The sequence below is a fragment of the Echinops telfairi genome, unplaced genomic scaffold (genome assembly GCF_000313985.2).
Source record: "Echinops telfairi isolate 266 unplaced genomic scaffold, ASM31398v2 ScPeMD7_7469;HRSCAF=8507_0, whole genome shotgun sequence".
In the NCBI taxonomy this organism is placed as follows: domain Eukaryota; kingdom Metazoa; phylum Chordata; class Mammalia; order Afrosoricida; family Tenrecidae; genus Echinops; species Echinops telfairi.
In genome coordinates this window covers 11,487,503-11,501,913 of record NW_022111372.1, presented here as the reverse complement: position 1 = coordinate 11,501,913, position 14,411 = coordinate 11,487,503, and the positions used below count along the sequence as shown (strand labels likewise).

General features: G+C 38.8%; 1 non-coding gene across 1 annotated transcript; it reads left to right on the top strand.

The window, feature by feature from the left end:
- Nucleotides 1-1,634: 1,634 nt before the first annotated feature.
- Nucleotides 1,635-1,798, top strand: LOC115873637. The gene has a single exon (XR_004048528.1). It is a non-coding gene; the product is annotated as a U1 spliceosomal RNA (small nuclear RNA).
- Nucleotides 1,799-14,411: the final 12,613 nt, after the last annotated feature.

Genomic DNA, 14,411 nt, shown 5'->3' with positions numbered 1-14,411 from the left:
GGAACTATATGTGACCTCCTCCCTGGGGGACGGACAACCGAAAAGTAGGTGAAGGGAGACGTCGGACAGGGAAAGATATGACAAAATAACAATTTATAAATTATCAAGGGCTCATGAGGGAGGGGAGAGAGGGGAGGGAGGGGAAAAATGACCTAATGCCACGGGCTTAAGTGGAGAGGAAATGTTTTGAGAATGATGAGGGAAATGAATGTACTAATGCGCTTTACACAACTGATGTGTGTATGGATTGTGATGAGTTGTATGAGGTCCTAATAAAATGATTTTTAAAAAAAGAAGCCTTGCTGGTACATAAATTAAGTGCATAACTACTAACCAAAAGGTGGGCTGTGTGAGCCCAAAAGTAGGTTTGTGGGTTAAAAGACCTGGCGATGGTCTCAAACGAAATGCGTAGCCCACAAAACTCTATGGAGCACACTTACGCTGTCCTATAGGGTCCTTCCTATGAGTTAGAAGTAATTTGTCAACACACAGCAACAACATTAATCAAAATGGCAGTTCATGACTTCTTTAAGATATCTTTTGTTAATGATTTCTATTTAAATGTAAGGCTTTCTTAAGATGTAAGAAACTAAGTCAAACCCTCTGATGTATGTGCAGTACTCCACACAAGTATTAATCACACAAGTACCGCCACATAAATACACGTCATTGGCTAATTTCATTTGTATTAATCATTTTCTAATTATTAGAGATATATTTCTGTGCCCTCTATTTTCCTTTTTTTTTTTACCTTGACTTGCTGCATACCAAAATTTTCATTAAGTACAATATGTCATTATATAGTGATTTCAAATCACTGAATTTACATGCATAACAAATTTTGGTCTGAAAAAATCTATTTGTAATGTATTTAGGAAAAGGACTGTGTAAACTAACCATCCCCTTTTAATTAGAGATTAATCTATGGCAGCAAGGCTAAACAAAGGTTTCTCTCCACACTACTCTGCCACTATAACATGAGATTCTAGCAATTGTTTTTTAGTGGAAAGCAAGTTAATGCAATTATCCAAAGCTTATCTATGAAACAAATATATATTTGTTACCAAAATAATATTTTAATTGATTTGTAATATATATTATTAGTTATATAGGATATTATATTCACTGAGGATTTACTAACAATATGCTTTTAATAGTATAACCATGCAGAATGACTGTTAGAAAAATATGAACATAGAATTGTAAAATGTAATTCTATTGTGATTTTTTTTTCATGATACAATCTGGTTTTACCTATGGAAGTTTGTCTTATATGTAAACTTCACAATCTTGGTTAGAGAAAAATAAATGAAATTCACTGGGCTTATATTGTTACTACATTTTGTGCTGTTTTGTATTTTCTCCCAAAGGTGCATGTTTGGAATATTTATTAGAGAATTTTAACAGCTCTCAGATATATCTGTGAAATTTATAAAGCCAAAAAGTAGAAGTTACTTATACTTGTGATTATGTCACTAGTTTAAGCCTTATTCAATTTATACCAATTTATTAAAATCATATTAGAAAAATATCGATATTTTCCCCAAATTAAAGAAAATATAGACTACAAAAGAAAATTTTCTTATTAATCCATTATAAGGAGGTCAGTGTTTCGTTCTTAAAATTCTTAAGGCATACTTACCTGGCAGGGGAGATACTATGATCACGAAGGTGGTTTTTCCAGGGCGAGGCTTATCCATTGCACTCCGGATGTGCTGACCCCTGCAATTTCCTCAAATGTGGGAAACTTGACTGCATAATTTGTGGTAGTGAAGGACAGTGTTCATGCTCTCCACTGAAAAAAGAAATTCTTTAGGCAATAAATTAGGAATACTTGAAAAAATGATATATTTATAATAAATGTAATTTGGGGGCTTTAATAAATTAATGAATTATAATCTAAGATCTTGAAAGAGGGAAATACACATACAGTGCAGACAGATAATTTGAACATTTTATTTTCTAGTTAATAGTAAACATGTTTCTATCTCTCAAAAGGATAATAACATTGAATAAGTAATTTCAAATATTATTAATATTGCAGTAATACCCTTCTCTTTACTTGAGTGCATTATAAATTTAAAGGAATGTTATATGTGGGCAAAAGCAAACTTTCTATGCAATTGGAACAAAATGTGTAACATCTTTAGGATGACTTATCAAGGAGAAATTTAGGATGACTTATCAAGAGAGAGAAGGAGGAGAATTTACTTGAAAGTTAAACAGAAGCTCAATCTCAAAGGACCTTTTGAGTCGTCTTAAGTATTTGGACATTATTACAGGGGCAATGAGAATGGATGAAAGACTTTCAAACACACATATAATAAAATTATAGGTATTACCTTGGGAAAGAATATTCTTACTATATTTGTAACTAATAGACAATAATTTTTTAAATGTATTTATTTGAAAGGAAGAGATAGTAATGAGTGAGATTAGAATGGTAGGTTGCACAGGCATTTGAAGATATAATTAAAATAGAGGCTTAGCTATTGAAGGCTGAAAATTTGAGAAAGTTTGTGGATTTCACTGTTTAAGAAAAATGTATCCAGAATGTCTATGAAGTCATACACATTATGCCCAGGAAAGCATATTGAATTTTAAGCAAGGGTATCTTTGACAGCATTTGTATCTTCATGTACAAAAAAGACATCTGCTAGAACACCTATGGAGAAACCCTGTGTTATTATAACTAGTATGGCTACAGACTTTGGCAAAACTCAAATCACAGAGGAAGAGTACATAATTGAAACAAACCTCATTAGGCCAATGTGAATAAGCAGATCATAGTGTGGTAGTTATAAATTAGTAGTGTTTAAACCACACAATTAGTTTGGCAAAATTATGGTAAATATACTGGACAGTAAGGCAAGCTTGATAAGCAATTCACTACAAAATCTTTTCTTATCTGAATGTGATTTTATTTCTCCCTCATATTTGAAGAAGAATTTTTCTGGATATAGGATTCTGATTGCCAGGGTTTTTTGGATTTGTTTTTGTTTCTTTTCTTTCAAACGTGTCAATATATTGGTCCATTGCGTTCTTGCCTACATGATTTCATTAGAAAATTGGAACTTATCCTATGAGATTTACTTTTGTATGTGATTGCTCTTTTTTCCACGTGTTGTCATATTTTTTTTCCTTTTCTTTGATGTATGGAAAGTTTGACTATGATGTTTTATGGTGATTTTCTTTTAGGATCAATTCTTTTTGGAGTTCTATCAGCTTCTTGAGTAGTTATTTTGTGCTGTGTCCTAATAATAGAGAAATCCTCCTTTAATACTTCAACTATTTTCTCTGTGATTATATTTATTCTTTCTGTTGTGGATTGTTCACTAAGTGTATATTGTTCCAGATATATGCCCCATAGAATTCTTAGTTTTTTTCATTTCTGCTCATAGTATAATCTTGTAAGAGATTTCTCTTTAAGATTATCACCTTCTGATTCGATTGCTTCAGTCTTTCCATTTTGCTCATTCAAAGTGTTATCCGGTTCTAATATTTTAATGTTTTCCTTTTGGATTTCTATTTGAAATTGTTGAATTATTTCAAGTTTTCTTTTATTTTTCTATTGTTCTTGTAATACTTTTCTGAGCTCCTGCATCATCTCTTCTCATTTTCCTGTATTTCTATCTTTTTTTGCCCCTCTAATCACTTAAAGTAGCTGGGGATGATTACCCTAAACTCCCTGGGTGAGGGGGGGTGGGGGGGAATGCAAAGCTTTCTCTTCCTCAAAGGCCTATGGAGAGTCCACAATTGACAAGGACAGGGAAAACTGCCTGATCAGTCTAACTGACGAATTACCATAAACCAGAAATGGGGAGGCGATAATTCTGACCTCCCAGTACCCTGCCAAATATGGATATAGCTGAGTCATAGCCAACTAGAAACTATCATGTTTTTTTTCAAAATCCCTTGTCAGGAGCTCCAGGCCCCTGCCAGGCATACAAGAAGGGCCTGCCAGCTCTGGTCTGCATCTCACTACTTTCACCCTTTTGTTAGTGTAGACTTGCTGGGGGCCTGTGCCCAGGATTTCCTGACTTTACTGCTTAACAAACCTGCTGTGCTGACTCCTCCTGTTTGTTCTGTCTACATTGACGCTGCCACCAAGCTTTTAAGAAACCTGCAACAGTGAGAATTCACCTGGAAAAGCTGTCATCATATCCAAACACAATTGTATGTATTCCAATTAACTGAGTTATTTTCTCATTTCCAGAGGTATACAGAGATTGCTGCTATCTAGATATAACATTGTTGTTATTTTGCTTTGTTTAATATTAATTTCACTGTACAAATACATCTCCACGAACTTATTGTAGCCCCAAGGTGACTGGCTGTTAGTCATTAGCCTACCCCCAAATAAATGAAAGGCAGAAAACAATAAAAATATTCCCTCCATCAAAATTCTGGTTTCAACGCTAGCTGCCAAGTCCCCAGAAAATTCTAGGCAACTATCAATACAGCCTACATGACAGTTGAGGGAAATGAGAGACTATCTGATATAATGTCCTCATACTGGCTACTGATTACCTCCCCTGAGAGAGGTCCACCCAATTCTGACAGTTATCCTTTGCTCCACTCACTAGTGGTGGTCCAGGGAAATTACCCTACATACAGTACAATCCCCAAGAATTCCAGTCAGGGATTAAGAGTCAGTTTACAAACAATCTACCTCCCATTTTGAACCAGAATGCAGTAAGCATGTCAAGACCCTATCAGCCCCTGAGTGAAAGAGCCTGCGAATCTTTCCACCCAACTTCAGGCTCAAACTCCCCCAACCTTATGTAGGGAGAGAAACGTTAGTGTTCTTCATTATGTTAGGAATGGGTGAAAAGGAGAAGTGTTAGATGCCTATTTCCCACCTCGACTGCTGAGATCCAGGGAACTGGGGGAGGAGCAGATTCCCAGGCTTCCTGCAAAGCAGCTAGAATTCATGACATTTTTGAGGATTCTTTGTGTCTATACCAAGATGCAATTAAAATAAGTTTCTGTTCCTCAGACAACCTCCAGAACTCAGGCTGCTGAATCTTGTCAACTTTTCAAAGTTCTTTTGGAGAGGGTTTCACAGAGGCGCTGATTGATGAGCTTTGTTGGTTCTCTAGACTCAGGATGCTCCATAGTTTTTTGTTGGTTTTTTTTTAATGTTCCATAGTTTTTTAAGGAAATTAATTTTCTTTGCAAATGACTCACAACTAATATAGGAATGTGCCTTTCAAAGGAATGTGTAATAGTTTATTCAATAATAATAATGTATTCTTAATTGTTACACTTCCAAGTATGACTAAAATATAACTAAGCAGACTTCTCAGGGGAGACAGAATAAGATGGTGTTCAGTTACATTTACCCACCCACAGCTCCTGATTCCAGACCAGAAAATTGGGAGGTAAGGTGAAGGAGACTGGGAGGAGAAGTCATGATATTAGACTCAGGATACTAGAGTCTGTCCTGAACCCCCTTTTTTTAAATTTTCACGCACAAAGTGAACCGAGAATGCAGCGAATAGCTCTACGTTTGGTGTCCTAGGCTCGTGGGCTCCACCTGAGCAGTTCCCAGTGCCCTAGTCCAGCAGCAAGTAACGATTGCCCCAGGTTGACGCCCAAAAGGGGACATAATCCCAGACACAAGGAGAACCTCTGAAAGCTAGTCATGGGACTCCACACCAGACTCCCCACGCTGTTAACTGCCTTGAGCTCATAGCTTGGGGGTCAGAGTTGGTGGGTAGCCATAGATTTGGAACAATGGAAAAGACATAACAAAATTTACCTGAGAGAGATTGCGGTGTGGCAGAAAACAAGTGGGTAGTCATAGTGCAGAGGTCGAATTCAGTACCAGTTGGCTGAGATGAAAAAACCTCTCTGATAAGCTAGATCTCCTCCTCTGGGGGTCAGCCTGACAGCCCTGAAATCAGGGCACCCCATACGCCCAATATAAAAAAGAGAGAAAATATATTTTCCCTGTAAAAACTGGTAATCCAAGGCTCATTGTTTAAATCCAAAACAACTGGTAGAACGAGACCTTTAACATACATTAGCATAATAAGACAGCCCATGCTAAGGAATGCCAGAAGTTAGCTACAGACCCCAGAGGTTTTCAACATAACAAAGAGCCTCTGGAGCATGCCTCAATTTCATAATTTAATTCCAGCTGGCCATGGGGAAAAAAACCCCTCTGAGCTATTAGGTTTCAGTGGTCTTGGAACAAGCTAGGACAACCCAGCAAGCCCAATGGGAGAGGGGACAGGGAGCTACTCTCCGTCCTCAGTGATCCTACACAAAGTTGGGGACTACATGTCTGTTCTGGGGTTCTACACTGAGCTGAAAGAACTCCACACCCCACACCCGGCTGCAGTGCTGCATACAGTACAAGGCAACTATACCACTGATCTTCAGTGCTAACATCACTGAGAAAATCACTGCCTGGCTTCTGGTGTGAGATTGCCTTCTAGGATAATTATGCCCAGCATCTGTGGGATGCTACACCAAGTGGGCACACCACCCTGCTACCTTGAGGCAGGCTTGGAACTTCTCCAGCTCCACAGGCCGCATTATCTCCTTACTTATCACTCTATTACTTCTCTCTGTATTCACTTACCCTTCTATCCTTTGCACCACAGTCGATCTCACTGGGCCCAGTTTTGTTTTATTTTGTTTTTCTCTTTTTCTTTTTTCTTTTCTCTCTCTTTTTTTTGTCTCTCCCTCTTTTCCCTGTCATACACCACTGCTGGCTTTTGGGCCACTACCATCCAACTAGGGCAACTCCACACAAATATCAGGGGGAACGCCAGCCTGACCACTGTGGGAGTGCTGCACACCACACAAGGAAGATGTGACAAGCCTCTAGATCATTTCACGCTGCTGAGAAAACGTCAATTTGGCCTCTATGGTGATCTTGCTAAATGTGGCTATTCCACCCAGCACTTGTGGGACCCTGCACTAAAAGGGCACACCAACCAACCACCTTGGGGCATGGGTTAAAACCCTTCAGCCCCTCATTCAGGCAATCATGGGTCAGCTAACTCTTTGCTCTTTATTTTTTTCTTCTTTCTTTCTGCTCCCTTTTCCACTTCAATCAGCGAGTATAGTTGTGTTTTTCCCTGTCTTTTTCTTTCTTTCTGCTCTCTTTTTTTCCCTTCATTTCTGTTTCTCTTCTCTCCCTCTTTTTCCTTTCACATGCCACTGCTGGTTTCCAGCCCCCTACCATATGATTAGGGAAACTCTGCCCACCCAGTCTGCCCCATGAGAGTGCTGCACATATCATGAGTGAGTGGTAAACAAGGTACGGCACAGGGCTCAGCTATCTCTATTTTTTTCCTTATTTTTTTCTTCCTTTCTTCTTTTGCTTTTTCCTCCTTTTTCCTGCGTCTTCTATCTCTTCTCTTTCTCACCACAGTCTCAGAAGAATCAGTTTTTTTTATTTTGTTGTTTTATTTTTCTCTTTATTTTTAATTTTGTCCCATATTTCTTTTGTGTATGAGTGTTACTTTGTTTTTTATTTTTGCTCTTTGTTTCCTCTGTTCACGCTTTTTCTTCTCTTCTTCCTCTCTTTCCTTTTACAAGTCACTACTGGGCACCAGGCCACTACCCGCTGCCTATGGAAAATCTGACTACCCAGTTGGGGGAGCTCCCACCCTCACTTGTTGGCTTTACACGCATCTGGGGAAATCATGCCTGTCCTTCCCCATACCCCAAGCAGCTGGTGAATCTCAAGTTCACACATCTGGAGAAAGTCCTGCCTACACCACAAGACCCTAGAAGTGACTGGGGGAAATCCTAAACACCCTCTGTGGTGCTCCACATTGCTGCGGGAATATCCACCCAAACTCCACAGTGATCTCTCTGACTAGGGTCATTCTGCCTGCCATCTCTGGTGTTCTACACCAAGGATGGTACACGCATGCACCCTCTGCAACACTCAAGTTACAGAGGGAAACACCACACAGGACCAGAGGTGCTCTAAGCCCCATGAGAAACACCACAACTGCTTACTGGGAGATCAGATATAGAAAGGCTATCCTCGTGTTGTGGGCCAACAACTGCCCGAACAAGTCCCATGAGAAAACTATCCAACTCACATTCCAAATAATGGAATAGTGGTTCGCTAAGATATGAGTTAAATCACAGGAATATACAGCGGTAGCCTGACACCCCAGTGCAGATACCTGCAGGTAGTTCATATAAGCATTCATATGAGTCCCAAAGAGATAGCGCAGTGTTCTTCAACTCTGGAAGATGGCTCCAAGCTTCTCTAAAACAGCACATAAACAGCAAATAGTCCCAATATCCTCAACAAAAAAGCAAGAGAAACAGAAGATAATGTGGAAGAAGTCATGATCCTAATAAAGTGCATAGAAGAAGCAGACATTGACCTGCCATAGAAATTTTTATAATATGCTTGGAGTCATACAGGATGTGAGGGAAGCATTACAGAAAAAAGGATGAAATGAGAGAGGAGATAAAGACAATGCACCAAAAGGAAATATAAGACTTAAGGTATGATGAAATAATAATATCTAGTAGCAAATTAACAGATTTTGCCAACAGACTTGAGGAGGCAGATAATCACACCAGTGACCTACGACTTCAACAAAAGGGAAAAGTAGTCAAATAAGACAACCAAAAAAGCTGAAGAAACCCTAAGAGCCATGTCTGGTGCTGTGAATAGGAACAATACTAGAATAATTGGACAATCGGAACAAGATACAACAAAGAAGTCAACAGTGAAAATAACGTGGGAATTCTTAGAGGAAAACTTCACCAGCTTAATAAATGAAAATCACGCAACTAGTCAAGAGGCTGAAAGAACACCAACTAGACTGAATTCCATAAAGAAATCATCAAGACAAATAATAGTCAAATTATCCAATTATTAGGAAAAGGAGAATATCATAAAAGCAGCTTGGGAAAAACGAATGGTCATGTATAAAGGTACCCCAATAAGAGTATGTTCAGACTTATCAGTGAACACAATGAAGAAGAGGAGGGAGTACAGTAACATATTCCAAAAATTAAAGGAAAATAATGCAAATCCAAGAATACTATACCCGCCAAATTATCTATTAAGACAGATGGAGAAACAACAGACTTCCCAGACAAGGAAAAACTCAAAGAATACATAAAAAGAAACCTATCCCTAAAATAGATACTTGCCAACTCAGTATGGGCAGAAGATCAACAATCACTGAGCACAAATATGAGACGGACACATAGAACAACTCCACTCATAGAGTGAAAAAGAGAAAACAGCCCCCAAGATAGCATTAGCCTCAATAGTGGAAAGAAGGCATGAATGAGCCACACACACACAGCACAAAATAATAAAATAGGTAGGAAGGAAAACAACAAACACAAAAGATACAAGATCACATCACAGAATCCATAGATGGATGTAATAACACTGAATATCAATTAACTGAACTCAGAAATTAAAAGGCAGATGCTAACATATTCGCTCTGAAAACATACCCCATTGACCTTTTGCCTACAGGAGACACATCTCAAGCTTACCAACAAAACAGTTTGTGAATTAAAGGCTGGAGAAAAATATGCAAAACAAATGGCTATGCAAAAACACAAGGGTAGCAATCTTAATCTCTGACAAAATTTATCTCAAGGTATAAGCCATAACAAGCGACAAGGAGGGGCCCTATATGATAGTCAAGGTAAGAGTAGACAAAGAACCAGTGAGCATAATGAATATATACATGCCCAATGAGAGAGCCACAAAAGTAGTAAATCAAACACTCCAAAAGATGAAAAAAGAAATTACAGGCTCAACAATTCTAGTATGTGACTTTAATACACCACTCTCAAAAAAAGACAGATCATAGGGAAAGAAACTTAATAAGGAGGCTACAGATTTAAACAGCACAATTGGATGACTTGACCTGATAGACATTTTAAGAGTTTTCACCCAAATGCAAAAAAATCACACTCTTTTCAAGTCCAGATGGCACATACAATAAAATAGAACACATGCTGAAACATAATTCGAACCTGAGTAAATATAAGCACATAGATACAGATGTCTCTCTCCAAATACCATAAGGCTGAAAATCAACTGAAGGATGATGAAGAAAACAAGGGCAAATAATTTGAGGATGAATAACTCTCTATTGCAAAAGGAGTAGTTATTGGTCCAGATGAGAGATGAAATCAGGAAGTTTCTAGAAACCAATGAGAATGAAAATACGATACACCAAAACCTTTCGGATACAGCAAAGGCATTTATCAGAAGAAGTCTGATAGCAAAACATGCACAAATGAAAAAGGAAGAGAGACTTATGGTTGATATGCGGGCATAAAACTTAACCAATTAGAGTAGAGTCAACAGAAAAATCCTACTAATAGCAAAAGGAAAGAAATAGTAAAAATCAGAGCTCAGATGCAGAAGAAAGAAAACTATGGAAAAAATTAATGTAGCTAAAAGTAGATTCTTTGAAAAGATTAACAGAATTGATAGGCCACTGGCAAACCTAACCAAAGAATGAAAGAAACATATTTCAATAGCAAGGATGAGGGATGAAACAGAGGACAATAAAACGGATCCTAATGAAATCAAAAGGATAATTACACAGTGCTATTGTCTTGTACTCTATTGAGTTCAAAAATTTGGAAGACATGGACCAATACTTGAAAAAGCAATCCCTCACTAGACATTCTCAGATGGACGTCAAGAATCTTAACAGATTCATAGCAATAGAAGAAATAGACAAGGTTATCAAAGATTTACAAACTAAAAAGTCCCCTGGGCCAGGTGGCTTTATAGGAGAATTCTACTGACACCAATCCTACACAAACTCTTCCAGAACATAGAAAAAGACAGAAAACTCCCAAAATCTTTCTATGAAGCTAGTATAACTCTGATATCTAAAGCCGGCAAAGATCACACAAGAATTGAGAACGGCAGACCAATAACCCTAATGAAAATTGATGCAAAATCCTTAAAAAAATACAAAAAGCATATAAAAAAATAATTCACTATGACCAAGTGGGATTCATACCAGGGAAGCAGGGATGGTTCAACATACGATAGACCATTAATATATTTGCCACATTGACATGAAAAATTATAAGAACCACATGATAACATTGATAGATGCAGAAAAATCATTTGACAATATCCAACACCCATTCCTGTTTAAGACGCTCAAGAAGATAGGAATGGAAGGAAAATTCCTCAATATTATATAAGCTATATATGAAAAACCAACAGCCAATGTGGTAATCAAAGGAGAAAAGATGAAAACAATTCAGCTGAAGAAGGCAACCCGAGAAGGATGCCCCTTGTCCCCACTCCTATTTAACATCATGCTGGATGTCCTAGCTAACAATATAAGACAAGGAAAAGACATCAAAGCTATTCGTCTGGGGTAGGAAGAGGTGAAACTATCATTATTCTCAGACGATATGATTTTATATATCGAAAATCCCAATAAATTCCCCAAGTGTAGTGTTGGAAGCAATATAGGAACATGACAGAGTGGCAGGATACAAGATCAACAAAAAGAAGTTTATCGGACTGCTATACACATCAGAAAAGATCACAGAAGAGGCAATTAAAAAGTTAGTACACTTTACCATAGCCAAGCACATTGAAATATCTAGGGATATAGCTGACTAAATAAAACAAAGATTTCTACAACAAAAACTACAGAACACTATTACAAGAAAACAAGAGTGACCTCAACAAATGGACAATTGGGAAATGTGGAAGATAAATCACCTGTGTGCATTGAAAAAATTCACCAAGAGAGTAAAAAGAGAGCCCATAGACTGGGAAAGCATCTTTAGCAATGACACATGAGACAAAGGCCTTATTACTAAAATCTACAATACTTTGCAAGCTCACAATAAGAAAATAAAACTAACTGCCCCTAAGGAGGTGGGGGAAAAACTAACAGCCCCTGAAACAAAGTTTCACAGGGGCAGAAATCCAAATGACTAATAAACATATGAGAAAATATTCCCGATCATTAGCCATAAGAGAAATACAAATTAAAGCTACTATGATACCACCTAACACCCTCAAAGACTGCCCAATTCAAAAAATCAGAAGGCAATAAGTGTTGGAGGGGTTGTGGGGAGATAGGAGCTCTCATCCACTGATGGTAGACCTGTAGTTATGTACAGACATTATGTAAATCAATGTGGCAATATCTAAAACAGATGGAGTTGAGCTACCATACTGCCCAGCAATCCCCCTACTGGGTATATATGCAGAAAAGACAAGAAACAAACCACAGCCAGACATCTGTGCTCCAATGTTTATCGTCGCACAGTTCACAATTGCAAGGAGCTGGAAGCAACCCAAATTTCCATCCACAGACAAATGGATCAAAAAACGGTGGCAAATGCATATACTGTAGTACTACACGTACCTAAAAAGCAGTAATGAACGCATAAAGCACATTGCTACATGGGAAGAACCAGAGGAAATAGTGCTAAGTGAAGTAAGTCAAGCACAAAAGGATAAGTACAACATGAGTTCACTGAAGTAAGCTAAAAACAAAACAAAACAAAAAACCCAAACAAACTCAACGTAGGCGAAAAGCTACTATATACATACATCCCTGGGGTTAGGGCCATCAACTATGGCAGGGTCAAACCCAATCCAGGGATACATATGGCAGCCAACTAAGTAAGAGGGGCAAATAAAAGGAGAGAAAAAAAGAGAAAAATGTGGGTAGGTGAATAGGGCACTAACCCACTCAAGGAGAGGGTATTGTTTATATCTCTGCAGGAGAGTGAGAGAGAGAACAGGCTTCAACATGATGAGCCAAGACTTTAATACAACGTACCTCCATGTACCAGGGTAGGAATAAAGAGGTCTGCGGGGCTGGCTCCAATGCCAACTATGTGAACACTGATGCACCCACCACCCTCTCCCCGCCACTTTCAGAAAATGCATTCCAGAGGACAGCACTGGGGCTACAGTTTGAGGAGAAGGGCACATCTGATTAGAACACATGAGAGAAATGAAAAGAGATGGAGAGCCGGGAGAGGACATCCTGACCCATCAAGCCCCGAGGACAATGTTCCTGCCTGGGAGCAGACAATGCATGGGGAGGACCGTAGGGGCAGCCTGCCATGGGACATGGCGTCTCTCACTGAACCATGGCACTGCGGGGGACAGCAATAGAGACACAGTGCAGGAAAAGTGAATGATCTGACCCCATCAAGCTGGGGCGAGGCACTGAGGGTATGCAGCAGAGCAGCACAGGGATGAAACCCCAGGGAATACCAAAATAAACTTGGGATACAGAGTGTGTCACCCCGTCAGACTTGACTGGAAAACACTCTTAAAGATCAACAAACAGATCTTGAACTATTTATATGCTTTTCCATTTTTGTCAGTGACTTTCTTTTTGTTATTGTTATTTTGTTTTTGTTTTGTTGGTTTTGACTGCCTTTTTTGTTTTATTTGGCTTTGCCTGGTTTTTACACTTATTGATGTATCTGCATGTCTATCTAGATAAGATAAGCGGGATAAATAATTTGGAGATGAAAAGAACAGGACCAATGGTTCTGGAGGGATATGGGAGAAAGTGAGTGGAGGGAAAGGGGAACCAACCCAGGGACAAGGGAGGAACAAGTGAACTAAAATCAATAGAAGGAAGGTCATAGGATGCTTAGTGGTGCTTGATCAAGGGCAACATAGCAGCAAGGAATTACTAAACCTGAATGAAGGCCAAACATGATGGTGGGACAAGAGGAAAGTAAAAGGAAATAGAGGAAAGAACCAGGATGAAAGGGACGTTTATACATATATATATTTATATCAAGAGGGGAATTTATAACAAGAGGGGAATAGAACTCTGTACTCATCTATATATTAAGAATTAAAGTTGCAGATGGACATTAGGCCTCAACTCAAGTATTCCCTCAACACAAATGCACTTTATTCTAACCATCTGGCATTCTGTGATGCTCACCTTCCCGACATGATTGCTGAAGACAAAATGGGTGCATAAGCAAATGTAGTGAAGAAAGCTGATAGTACCCGGCTTTCAAAAGCTATAGCATCTGGGGTCTTAAATGCTTGAAGATAAACAAGCAGCCATCTACCTTAGAAGCAAGAAAGCCCACAAGGAAGAAGTACAGCAGCCGGTGTAATCATGAAGTTTCGATTGGATCAGGTGTCAGGTATCTAAGACACAGGGAAAAAAAAACATACCCAAGGTGAATGGGGGCGGAGGGCATGAAGTGGAGATCCAATGCCCATCTGTAGACAATTGGACATCCCCTCACAGAGGGGTCACAGGGAAGAGATGAGCAAGTCAGGGTGTAGTATAGCAAACACCAATGAAACACACAACTTTCCTCTAGCTCAATGGTGCTTCCTTCACCCCACTATCATGACCTCAATCCTACCTTACAAATTTGATTAAACTAGAGCATGCACACTGCTACAG